The 13,402-nt window shown below is 39.8% G+C and overlaps 1 long non-coding RNA gene across 1 annotated transcript in view; it reads right to left on the bottom strand.

Moving 5' to 3' along the window:
• The window catches only part of LOC131812722 (uncharacterized), an 857,580-nt gene that overhangs the window by 625,980 nt on the left and 218,198 nt on the right, over positions 1 to 13,402 (bottom strand). The window contains exon 2 of the long non-coding RNA XR_009346451.1: positions 6,393 to 6,489. This is a non-coding gene — a long non-coding RNA (uncharacterized LOC131812722). The remainder of the gene's footprint in view (positions 1 to 6,392; positions 6,490 to 13,402) is intronic.

The following is a 13,402-nucleotide window of genomic DNA, read 5'->3' as shown; positions in this document are numbered from 1 at the left end:
CTTAAATCTGTAAAACCTTGAGTATATAGCTATTTGAAGCTTCCATCCTTAAGAGGGAATCTGAAAGAAGGTACAGTGGGTTAACAGAAGGCTGATCAAGTGGTAGACAACCTGTAGGTTAGGACAGTAGCACAACACGGATTTTCCACCTGAATGAAATCAGATGTTCCTTCCTTTGTTTTGGGAACCCCTTACTTTGCTTTCCTGGAACTGTCCCTCTGGGAGCTCTCCTTTATTCTTGGATCTTCCCCTGGTTGATTATCTTTGAGATGTTTCCTCCCAGGATGGCCTACCCCGGGAAGTAAGGCCAAGAGCTAGAAGCTTGCCTTTGTTTTGCAAAGTGAAAGAGGAGCATTTGTGAAGGGGAGGTGGGAAGCAGGACTGGCATTCCATACTTGGAATCTCATTTGGACCACTTTTAGGAAAGAGTCCATATGGAAGCTCAAGATTTGGAAGTTGTTTCCTTGCAAAACATCTGAATTTGTATATCATCTCTGCCACCTAAGTTAGAGTATGACTATAACTGAGAAGCAAGCATGAGAAGCAAGGGGAAGAGTGATGAGGGGGTGGGGGCAGAGTACGACTTGCGGATAGCATTCAATTACAAAAATAGCCAAACCCAGAGAACTCAGCAGCAAGAATGCTGACTGCCCTGGCTAGGACTTCAGAAGTACCTGGGCCTGGGGAAGGGTTCTTGCCCCTCTTCTGCCATTAACTAGCTGTGCCATGATGGAAAACATCATTTAATCTGTCTGAGACTGTCTCCTCATATTTCCACATTCAAATGAAGTAGAATGTCCGTGAAATATTTTTTGATCTTAGCCCCTTCTTCCTCTTCCAATAAAACTGAGCAATCTTCTCTCCAGCTCTCTAACCCCTAAGACTTAAGTTTTATACTATGACACTTAAAAGGTAGTTTGCCTAAGGCTTAAGTTGTATAATGTTACACTTAAAAGATGTTGTGGTGTGTGTGTGTGTGTGTGTGTGTGAGTTTTGTTTATTTTTTTGTTTGTTTTTACTTATTTTGTTAATCTTCCCTCTCAGAAAGGGAGCAACTGGCTTCTCCTTTCCTTTGCCTGAAACACAATGCATGACACAAGAGCTAAGAAAATGTTTGCCAAGTGAATTACTAGAGTACAGTCATTATACCTACACTTCAGCAGTTTAGGGGAATTAAATGAGATACAGTATGTAGAGCATGGAGTTGAAAGTACTTGCAAGTATGTTCAAAAACAGAAGCAGCATCAAGGGAGTGATAAAGAGAATTATAAAATACTGGATATTTTAAGTATGAGGCATATACTAAGCATGCACTATGCTAGTCAGAAGGCACACAAACTCTAGTATCAAGGGGCAAGATAGGGGCACCTGAGTGGCTTAGGCAGTTAAAGGTCTGCCTTCAACCCAGGTCATGGTCCCAGGATCCTGGGATCAAGCCTCACATCTGGCATCGGTCTCCTTGCTCAGCGGGGAACCTGCTTCTCCCTCTGCCCGCAGCTCCCTCTCCTTGTACTTTCACTCCCTCTCTCTCTCACTCTTTCTCTGGAAATAAATAAAATCTTTTAAAAAGGGGTTGGGGGAATGTGTAAACCTGGTGATTCACAGACCTGTACTCCTGGGGCTAATAACACATTATATGTTACTAAAAAAAGAAAGGGGGCAAGATAAAGATCCAAGGGGTCTCAGGCAGGGTCCTTGAGTGTCAAAACAAACAATCCTTGTAGGGAGCATGTAGGGAGCATTCTCTGTAGCAAAACTGTAACTGAATTAATAACTCAAGGCTAGATTATGGAGCTAGAAGAACACTGCATCCATAAGACACAGAGGCATTCTTTGGCTACTAGGAAAGTAACTATAGATTTAAAGTGTTCTTTAAAAAAGATCCAAGGAGACATACTAAATGTGATAAAATAAAATCTAGTTTTGTCCTGCATGCAAATGAGGATAGACGGGAGGAGGTGTTAGGTGAAAGGAAGGGACGATGAAGAAAATCTTATAGGTTGTGTGCGTTTGGACACTGTTAACTCTGTATAAGAGATCCAGGAAGTCCTCTTCATGTAGTCTGTAGCTAAGTTTTATTTGGGTAGCCTGACGTGTTTTTTAAAAAGTTTACTCCGAATGTTTCTAAGCAGGACCAGGACCTGAAGGTCTGCTCAGGATTCATTATTCTTATGGTCTCACACCTGCCTTCTTCACACTGTGAATGCATGAAAGAGAGATGCCATAGCAAGGAGAGTTTAAAAAGTATCACATTTATGTATAGTCCTAGAAGAGGATCAACGGAAAGAAAAACAGGGCTGGAGGCAGGTGGTCAGAACAGAATAAAATGGGCGAGGTGAGATGGTTCAAAATCTAGGTACACAATATGTGGCTAACTACAACAGTGTTCTTCATTTAGGGTCCTCTGCTTCTTTTCAGGCTATGATTGACTTCCCAAAGGAGTTACAGTATGCCGGGCATTCAGTGGGTAACACATTTGCAGAAGCACGCATCGATTCCTTAGGACGCATGTCCCACCGTGTATAATGGCTCGATGGCAATGGCTAAACAAGTGAAGCTTATTTATCTTTCACATCATTCAGTGTCGAAACAATCCTGGACCGTTCCGCTCTATAAATTAAGCCAGGAAGCCCATCTCCTTCTTTGTTGTTCTACCACCTTCAGATAGTGGTCCTGGTCTGTAAGATACAAGATTTCAGCAGAATATCCCATTCCACATTCAATTTCCAAGTTACCAGAGGAAGAAAGAAGATGCATATCCACCCCATAAGGATATGACCAAGAAATAGCAGATACTATTGTACTTCGTATTACATTGGCTAGAACATAGACACAAACAGCCAAACCTAGGTACAAAGGAGACCAGAAACATCATTCATAGGGACATTATATGCCCCACTATTGAACTGGGAGGGAGGGGGAGGATCTCTCATAGTCATTTGAATGGAGAAAGGATATTCAAACACTCGGCAGAATTAATGAAAATCAACAAGCACATTGGTGAAAAACAACAAGAATTTGCAGAAGATAGGTGACATTTTTTTCAGAGAATTTCTGAGTAGCTTACAGAGCAGATGAAATAAGCCCACTCCGCTGATGCCTTTCAAAGTCTGACTCAGCAGGTGAGGGTGAATTAAGTGTTAGGAAGCTTACACAAAACAAATGCAGGCTGATTGTTCCCATATGTGCTTATGTTGTTGGCTGCCATAAAACAAAACCTCTCATGACTGAAAAACTGAATTATCCTAGGATTACGAAGCAGCTGTTGTAGTTGCACACTGACATGGTGCCAAGACTGAGACCTGGCCCTATCATTTCCTAACTTCAGAACTTGATGTGACAGTAACTTCTATAACCCTCTTTTTATTAATCTGCAGAAGGGAGATATTAACTACTGAGAAGGACCAGAATTAAGATTTGATAAACGAATGCATTATGAAATTCACTGGTTATTAGAAGGTTTCCAGTAAGTATCCGCCAAATCAGAACCCCAGCTGTTATGAACTAAGACAATATTTTATGTATTTAACCCTACATTTTTTAAGCTTTATGTATGTAACCCTTATTTGTTCTATCAACTTATATGTTCATGGAATCCACCCTACTTGCAAATTAAGTGCAGAGAGTCATTTCTTTCTTTCTCCCTTTCTTTCTTTTTTTTTTTTTTTTATGATTTTATTTATTTATTTATTTGACAGAGACAGAGAGAGAAAGAGAGATCACAAGTAAGCAGAGAGGAAGGCAGACAGAGAGGGAGAAGCAGGCTCCCCGCCAAGCACAGAGCCTGATGTGGGGCTCGATTCCAGGACCCTGGGATCATGACCTGAGCCAAAGGCAGAGGCTTAACCCACTGAGCCGCCCAGGTGCCCTAGAGAATCATTTCTGAAGCTCAACTGTTTCTTAGTTACTGTTGTAACTGTTCCTGAAGTTGTTCAATTTGACCTACAACAATAATACTTCAGAATTAGAATGTGTGAAACTTAAAGCTTCAAGAAAGAAAAATACTAAGCCTCAGTTAACGGCAAAATGTGGGTGTTAGGACCCAACCCCATCGTGTTCTATGGAAGTAAGATCCTAAAAACAACCTCCTGTTCCTTACTTATTTAATAAGCTCTCCAGGTTATTGTAAACACTTTAGAGCTTGAGAACAAATGGCCTAGAAATGTAAATATGAAAAGGCTTATGAACAAACCTAAGGTAAAAGTCTTGTTTTCCTTGGCCTGATAATTAGTGAATAGAATACTAGTGAATAAACCTACACATCTCACTACCATGTAAGCTCATCAGCGATGTTCCAAGCAGTGGGTGACATACACATATTCTCTGTGATCCTTAAATGTCTGCAGTGTAACTGTTACTATCCCCACATTACGATGGGAATACTGAGGTTAAAAGAGGATAATAACTCACTATCTTAGAGTGAGTAAGACATGAAGCAAATATAGGGTTATTTCAGAGCAAAAGCACAGGGAAATGAGGCCATATGTAACAAAAATACTGTCCCTAAGAAACAACAAAAACCTTTTAACCCCAGTCAAAACTGGATGTAAGGTGAAACTTGGGATTGTTTGTTTGGGAGCTTCCGTCCAAATGCAAAACTCCTGAATGGAGAAGTATGCCACGTAGGAGGGACATGGGCAATTTTGCAGGTGTTTTCAGGATGCAGACTAATCGGAAATAGTTTAAGACTGGCCTACATTCCCTTCCCACGGTGCTGTGGGGGGAGCCTTTGTCTATTTATGCTGGAGACTCTGGCCTCATATCTTCATTGCATTCTTTAATTTCACAGGCTTTTACTGCACCATCAAAAAGTGAAAACACATTGGGACTTGAGGATGGCTGAAGGCTGCTTCTCAGAAGCTCACATTGAAAATTGGCTCCCCCGCCCCCCGCCCCCCCATTTCACAACACAGAGTTAAAATGTAATCTTCAACTGCAGGCATGGTATCTGCTCCCACTGAAATGCTGCTGATTATTACCAATAGAGAAGCAAGACTCAGGAAGCAAGAAGGCCACACAGAGAATGCTTTACAGCCTCCCAGGGTGTCAGTCACTGTTGAATAACCCAAGCAAATCTGACTCACAGGAACACAGTGCTTAACTGGTTTGCAATCACCAGAGGAAATGTGTTTGAAAATGTTCAGGTAGGATAGTTAGGTCAACTAAGTCTAATGGTTCTTTTGAGCCTCTAGAACACAAGAGCATGCATTCTGCCATTGATAAGTGAATGCATTTAATTGTACTGGAATTCTTAAGTTTTCAATCAGCAATCTGCAACTGCCCCAAATAAATGCCTTCTACACAAATAAAATACGCTTGAGCCTAAATTAACGTAATGTTGAGTGGAGAGAATATTTCAGGTAAACGTTCCTTTAATTACAATCTTTATGCATAGGTCTTTGATAAGGCTTCTATTTATTGAATATACATCCTGTGCCAGGTAGAATTGTAGGTGCTTTCCGTATATCATGTCTTATTTCCATGGACTCTTACAACAACCTCATGATAGAAGTAAAAAATGGGGAAATGAGACTCAAGTTATTCAAGTGGTAGGCCAGTTAGGTATAAAGAAAGAATTAGTACTAGTTCCATTACACTATGTCATCAGCCACGACAGGGTATTTGTATAGGGGAAGCCTGCCACAAATTCTCATTTTACAGCAAAGGTGAATGGGAAAATTACAGCACACATTTTCCTGTGTCAGTTTTTCTGTAACTTTCAATTTCTTTGAAACACCATCATCGATATAACTACTCAACAACTTACAGAAATCTTTCACTTTTCAAGAGTAGTAAAAATATAAAGGAAATTCCGTCACCTCGGTTTTCTGACGGAAGGCAATTACAACTCTTTCTTAAATTACATTTTAAAACTTGAAGGTCTTTTCCTCAACCTACATTACTTCTTTGGCTCCTCACCTAACAGAGGCTAGGGGCAGCATGGCAGGAGAAAGTAACTCTTGTGCCATTTACTAGCAGCATGACCTGGAACAAGGTTTTACTTTCTCTGTACTTCCATCTTCCACATCTGTACTATGAGGGCAATAGTACCTATTCCTGGGGCTGTCGTGTTGACATATTGACTAATGTAAATACAGCATGTTTACAAAGTGAGAAATTAATAATAACAAATTTGAGTTTCATATTGTATCCCATTCCTCTAAGGAGCCAGAGAAGGATTATTGCATGCAAAATAATACAAAAAAAAAAAAAAGAGAGAGAGAGAAGGAGTTGTTTTTGAATCTCAAACTTGTGCACTAGGGTAATAAACCTTCATCATTTTTTTTCATAATTTTTTATTTACACATCACACACACACACACACACACACACAAGCACATTCCTCATCACATTCTCCAAAGGCCAACAAATTAAGAATCACTGCATCTTACCAGAACATGAAGCGATTTCAGCATGGATTTTCCAAATTCATTTGGGATACTTCACATATGAGACTTCTACATCTTGAAACCATCTCCAACAGATTCCCTAAGTGAAATGAAACAAAAACTCTTGGGAACATAGAAGAAAATTTAACTCCTTCCAACAGTACTCATTTCAAATTCCTCATGTTAGTTTCCATCCGACTGCTTTTGCTCTGATTCTCAAAACACACACACACACACATGCACACACACACACACACACACACACACACACACACCCCACATAGTATTTCCAGACCGCAGAGCCACAATCCCACCTGATGTACCCATCCCTGTTGACACTATTGCTTGTATTTTCAGATAATGAATTTCATTTTATTTGTTCTTGTAAGTCAATGGTCACATTAAAATAGATACTAGAAAATAATAATAAGAGTATAAGACAATTTCCATATCAAATGAGCATTTTCTGTCATCTGTTTCAAAATCAATGATCTAATTATCAGTATACAGTAGGTAGATGAAAGAGAGTTTGAGAGCCAACAAGTTGTAGCAAGTATGTCAGAGAAAGAAAAATAAATAGAATATTAGACCTTTTTTTTCTTAGGATGCTTGTAGCTGTCCTTCTACATAAAACCATCATATGATTTTTTTTTTTAAAGATTTTATTTATTTATTTGTAAGAGAGAGAGAGTGAGAGTGAGCACAGGCGGACAGAGTGGAAGGCAGAGTCAGAGGGAGAAGCAGGCTCCCTGCATAGCAAGGAGTCCGATGTGGGACTCGATCCCAGGACGCTGGGATCATGACCTGAGCCGAAGGCAGCTGCTTAACCAACTGAGCCACCCAGGCGTCCCCATAATATGATTTTTAAACATATTTATTCATTGCCTTTAATCACTTTAATTATTATGAAAAATATATAATTTCATGTATATAATCATTACGTATATATTCATATAATAGCCTTGACTATTTTGCAAACTGAAACCTCATTCATAAATTTCCCAGGTATGCTCTATTGCAAAAATTTAGCAGTTTTAATGGTTGTTATTCTTAGCTTTATCTCTCACTCTCTCTCTTTCTGTCTCTCTTTCTCTCTCACACACACACACCTTAGAAGTCAAATTTATTGCAAAAAATTACACTGCAATCACATAGAATACAATGAAATCACATTTATTCATCAGCCCAACTCTATCCCTTTAATAGCTATGTTGGTTTCATTACAATAGAACCCTCCACAAAAAAGTTAAATAAAATCTTGGTTATGCAAATCACACTAACGAAAACACTAAAAACCTGATTGTGTGAAACATCTCAAGCTTAAGGAGGCATGTCAGGATGATCAATTTTAAATTAGTCACTTTAGAACACATTCTGTTGCTTCACTCTCCTGGCGGCTTCCCGGATTTCTATTTCTGCAAAAACAGTAATTACAATTGTACTGGATGGCACAAGTGAGTCTCTCTTCCTGAAAACTAGATATGAAAATGAGTCCGCTGGGTTCACCAAACAATATTGACATCTCAAGTCCTCTTAATAGGTTCACTTCAGGTACAGATTTTAAACAAAGAGGGCTGCTCCAATTTCCCCCTCAATAGTCCAGGCAAGAGTTCTGTCTGTTTTAAGCTACTATCTTCTAGCCCCCAAACCAGCTTCTGTATTCTGCACTGAGATTTGGGGGCTCAGTCTCTGCACACCACATTTCTCCTTTGCCATCTGACTTCCTCTTGGGTTCTATAATAGTGGGCATTGGAGGGAGATTGAGGGGTAGGAGAAAGGGGAAAAGGGACTTACTCCTTCATGTTCATTGGCTGTCAGTATTGTCTTGGGAATCATCCTTTTACTGTGTTAGCAGAAATCAGTTTCTGTCTACAGACTTTTGGGCCCTTCCAGAACCAGTTCATTCTGTCATCTCAGAGGCATCAGCACTGGGCTGCTGGCACTCCCTCCTGAGAATTCTTGAGCTTGAGCTGCCTACAGCTCTCCCCTAGAGCTCTTCAGATCCCAACACTGGCTCCTAAGCCCCACCCCCAAGGGTGGCCCTTAGAATTGCAGGGTTCCTCTCCCAGGCTCCTCATAACCTGATTCTTCCTTTGATTTCCCAATCCCTAAGGAGCTGCTTCCTGTAGGCACATCTCTGTATAACCTCAGGGCCTCCTTTTGCCTCTTCCTGTTCTCCAACAGCTATCTAAACTATTCTTTATTATTTTTTTCTTTGTTAAAAAACAACAGGTATTGGAGTGCCTGGGTGGCTCAGTCCCTTAAGCTTCTGACTCTTGATTTTGGCTCAGGTCATGATCTTATGACAGCGAGAAAGGGAATACAAGTATGGGGAGTGAGAGAGGGAGAAGCAGAGCAGGCTGTCCAATGAGCAGGAAGCTTAATGGGGCCAGGGTGGGGTGGGGGGGGGGGATCATGACCTGAGCCAAAGGCAGAAGCTTAATGGCTGAGCCAACCAGGCACCCCTGCATGTCCAGGTTTAAACACAGTAAAGATCCACTTTTGCATTTAAATACAAAACTAAAAAAACAACTAATATCTAAATCTTAATACCGCTGCTGCAAAATACAAGGAAAGACACAACACTATATTCATTGTAAGTGAAAATTAAATCAATAGGTCTAAAAATTGAAATGACCCTCTGTCACTATCTGTGTGTCAATATTCCGGTTCACATGGAACAAGATGAACGAGTGGGAAGTGGTAATGCAATCAGGTCTCAGAGCATTCAATGACAAGACAATGGGAATTCTGGATTGCTCTTCTCCACTATGGAAACAAAAGGGGTTTTTGGCATCAGGTACCCACGGAGGCAACATAAGCTGTATGGGGCTATAGGTAACATTGGGTGAAGAGGGAGAAGAGGTGCTGGGAGCCAGAAAGGGTTGCCAGGACCCGCTGTGATGATATCAAATAGGAAGATGAACTGTCCATGTGTTCCTGCCAGGTCTGGTGAGTTTTTCATACTTTCAGACGGGACTCTGACTTTTATTCAAGTAAAAGGGCAGGCTTTTGTCTTGACAGTGGCACCGTTTCTTTATCTGTAAAATGAAGGAGTGGAATCACGATGGTATTTCCCCAAACTATTGGGCATGATGATTGTGTACCAGAGGATACTAAAGCAAGTTATGTAGTCATGTAGTTAGATTTGGGAAATGCTATACATTTCGTGCCCTTTTTTTTTTTTTTTTTAGATTCGCAGTCCCCTTTACACAGTAACAGTTGCAGGGATCCAACTATAATTTTTTTTTAATGTTTAACTAAATTGTTTGGCCACAGAGGGCCCCACCCCCTTTATTTTGCTCGCACTGCCATCTCTTAACGATAATAGCATTACCTTGGAAAACAGTTTAGGAAATGCTGAACTTGGTGTTCTCTAAAACCCCTTATGACTCCAGGATTCTGTAATTCCAAGTAGAAGAACTGTTTAATATAGTACGACCAAGTGGCAGCATAGGGAATTGTCCCCTAAAATAGCCCTCGCTGCTTCGGTTTCCCAGGTTTCCCAGGGGTTTGGCTTAAGCATATTCAGGAGCAAGATGGTTGAGAGCCATGGAGAATAGCCTGCGACTCAGATCCTGGATGTACTAAGCATCCCATTAAAATATAGCATGTGTGTGTGAAGCATTCCCTAAGAGGTACTGTTTAATTACCAGCACTTCATTTTTAGGTCAATGAGCACAAGGGGACATTTTCTTTTGGAAAGATTAGGAAAGTAAAGGAAGATCATAAGAATTAGCTATCCAGCCACCCCCCCCCCCGGCAATGCAATGCCAAACTGTAACATAAAAACTTATGCAAGTGAAATTTGGCAGAATTAGGGAGCTTTACCTTGGAGGAGAACCAGAATGAAAATAGTGTGCCTGAAGTAAACATTAATGTTTTATTTTACGGATGTGTTTCTCCTTTTAGCATGGCATTCTCTAGATTCTCCTAAACTTGATGATTCTTGTTTGACTATCATCTATCTTTTATAGGTGAGGCTTCACAATTCCAGGTGGTGGTAATAAAGCCCATACTTGTAGATCTCCCAATATCCCCAATCTGTACAATATAAAAATCTGAATTTATACAAGTTCAGTGGCTTCCATTTTCAGGGTGGGAAGCATTTCTTCACATTTTTGGTATTTTGATTGTTTATATCCCTTTATATGGAAAAAGAAAAAAAAACAAGAACCATCATAAAAGAGGTAGATCTGGGGAGATCAAATTTACCTAGATTTTAAAATTTACTGGAAAATGCATTCATAGATTACTCTGTCCTAGAATTTCCACTTACTACTGTAAACTCAATTTCACCAATTTTAATAGACATAAGATGATAATGACAATTTATTAGCACTTTTTATGTTCTAGATAATGTACTAAGTTCTTTGCTTACAGCACCTTATTGCCCATAATAAGCCTATGAGGTTGGTGCTGTTATCATGTTCATTTTATCAACGGAAAAAGCAAAATTTAGAATAGTTACATACATTTTCTCAGAGTCACTGTGCTCTCCAGTGGCAAATCTTATCATCCAATCTAGGTTTGTCTGATTCCAAAGTTTAAATTCTTTTTTTTCTTAAGATTTTATTTATTTATTTATTTATTTATTTGACTGAGAGAAATCACAAGTAGGCAGAGCAGCAGGCAGACAGAGAAGGGATAGCAGGGAGCAGAGAGCCCGATGTGGGGTTCAATATCAGGACCCTGAGATCATGACCTGAGCCAAAGGCAGAGGCTTCACCCACTGAGCCACTCAGGCATCCCCAAAGTTTAAATTCTTAATGATATTCCTCCATTAATTAAAATAAATAAGGAAATAGTTAATAAATAAGGCAATACTTTATTAAAAATAAAATAAGGAAAAAAGACCATAGACTAAAGACTGTGTCATCTGAACCTGTGTGAACTCTCTGCATTTAATTTGGGTTGGATTCTGAGAAACACAGCTGTTTCTAAGCATTGTCATGGGATCAACCTCCGGGAGTAGAATGCAGAGCTAAGAAAAATCCAAAGATACTGTTTAATGGTGACCCTACAATAAAGAACCAAGCTGTAATTAGGAACAAAACCATCTATCCAGAAGATTCAGGCAAGAAGACAAAAATGAGTTCAGACAATGGGAGTAAAGGAGATACAGTGATAGCAAAGTAGGTCTGAAACGGCAGCAGGGATATCCTAGAAAGACACTGCATACTGAAAAAGAAGTATAGGTAATTTTTTAAAAATTTTTTTTAATTTTTTTTTTTAAATAGAATGCCTATTCCTTCTCTTGTGTGAGGGGAATTTTTAAAAAATACCAGGTTGGATTTGACGAGACACACAGACCTCTAGGAATTGGCATCTCCCTTACTATTCAGTACAGTGAGTCTCCCTTATTATACGGTCTATGCTTTAATCCTCAGGGAGTTTGAACTGCTAGGAGATGTACTACAAAAGATAAGAGAGGATGAAAGAAGAGGGGAAAGTGGAGGGAAGGGGAAGGAAGAAGAGAGCAGGAGAGAGCAGAGAGGTTGGCTACAGCAACTACATCTAAGTGAGGGAAAACTCAACCAATGAGGACGTCAAGACCAGAGATAATGGAAGGATGAGCTCAGAACTACCAACAAGCAAAGGGAAAGAGCAGGGACTGGTACATGGGACAAGATTCAGTGGAATCATTTGGAGAATCTTGTCGTGGAGACTTAGGGTTTTTACTACCTAAGTCCCATTACTTTGTAGTTGCCCATTGCCCTATTTGCATGCTGTTGTGCATCAGCCCCTTTTGGAGTCTCAAGTCATCAAGGTTTGCTGAGTCAGTTTGTTACACAGGTTTGGGGAATCGCTGGAAAGGAAATGAGAAACAAACCCATGAGACTGGGAGGTAGAGAAGGTACTGAAAGAGAAAAACAGAGAAGCAGTCCTAACATTAGAAGACAGGAAGAAGAAAAGAAGAAAAGCTCCTTCTGGAAAACTATCATATTTTACTGTCACTGGAGGCCACTAAGGTGGATGAAAGATCTGGAAAAGAAATGGGCTGAGGTGAAAAACAAACAAAACAAAACAAAACACAGAGATCAGAAGTGAGGTTGGATACCATTAAAGTAACTTGAGTACAGTGGATAGATGGGCAGGGAGATACAGGTAAGTTAAAGAGTGGAAATGAGAACAAAATAAAAGGGAAAAAGAGACATACAGTTGTAGAACCAAGGGGGCAAAAATGCCTCAAAAGACAAAGAATTAAATCCCTCACCATTTGTATTCTCTCATTTTTCCAACTTTCCCTTCTTTTTCTGTCTCTTTCACACACACACACACACACACACAACACTGAATTCCAAGATTCAACTTATTATAGTTCTCACCATTTTTTAAAAATTTTATTTATTTATTTGAGAGAGAGAGAGAAATACCAAGTAGGCAGAGAGACAGGCAGAGAGAGAGGGGGAAGCAGGGTCCCCGCTGTGAGCAGAGAGCCCGATGCGGGGCTCGATCCCAGGATCCTGAGATCATGATCTGAGCTGAAGGCAGAGGCTTTAACTCACTGAGCCACCCAGGTGGCCCAGTTCTTACCATTTTCTATGAATATATATATATACACACACAGACACACACACCCATACACCCACATATATATGGCTAATTTGTCTACTAGTCCGCTTCTGTCTAATTTTGAAAAGTAATAGGGTTCCCTGACTATTTACAAATGGCTACTGCTTTATGGCAATAATCAAAGCCTGGAAGATAGTATAAATGTCATCTAGATGTAGTAAAGAAAAAAGACATTTTGGATGCTAGAACTCAGACTTTTGATATGTACCAAACCCAAAAAGCTGCAACTATGTAATGGTAATAACCAAGTGGGTAAATATGGTGTACATATCAAAGGCAATACAAAATATGTTCCTCCTAGGATGCTTTCAAGGCTAGATTTTGAGTTCATGACAATTGAATTTTAAGTCTTTAATAATGATGTTAAGATAGCATAAATAAATTTGATTTTTTAAAATACTCAAAATACGGAAATATTCTTTTTAGAGCCAAAAAAG

This window comes from Mustela lutreola, chromosome 12 (assembly GCF_030435805.1).
Source record: "Mustela lutreola isolate mMusLut2 chromosome 12, mMusLut2.pri, whole genome shotgun sequence".
NCBI lineage: Eukaryota > Metazoa > Chordata > Mammalia > Carnivora > Mustelidae > Mustela > Mustela lutreola.
Note: the sequence above shows the minus strand (reverse complement) of the source record. Positions and strands in the feature narration are given on the sequence as shown.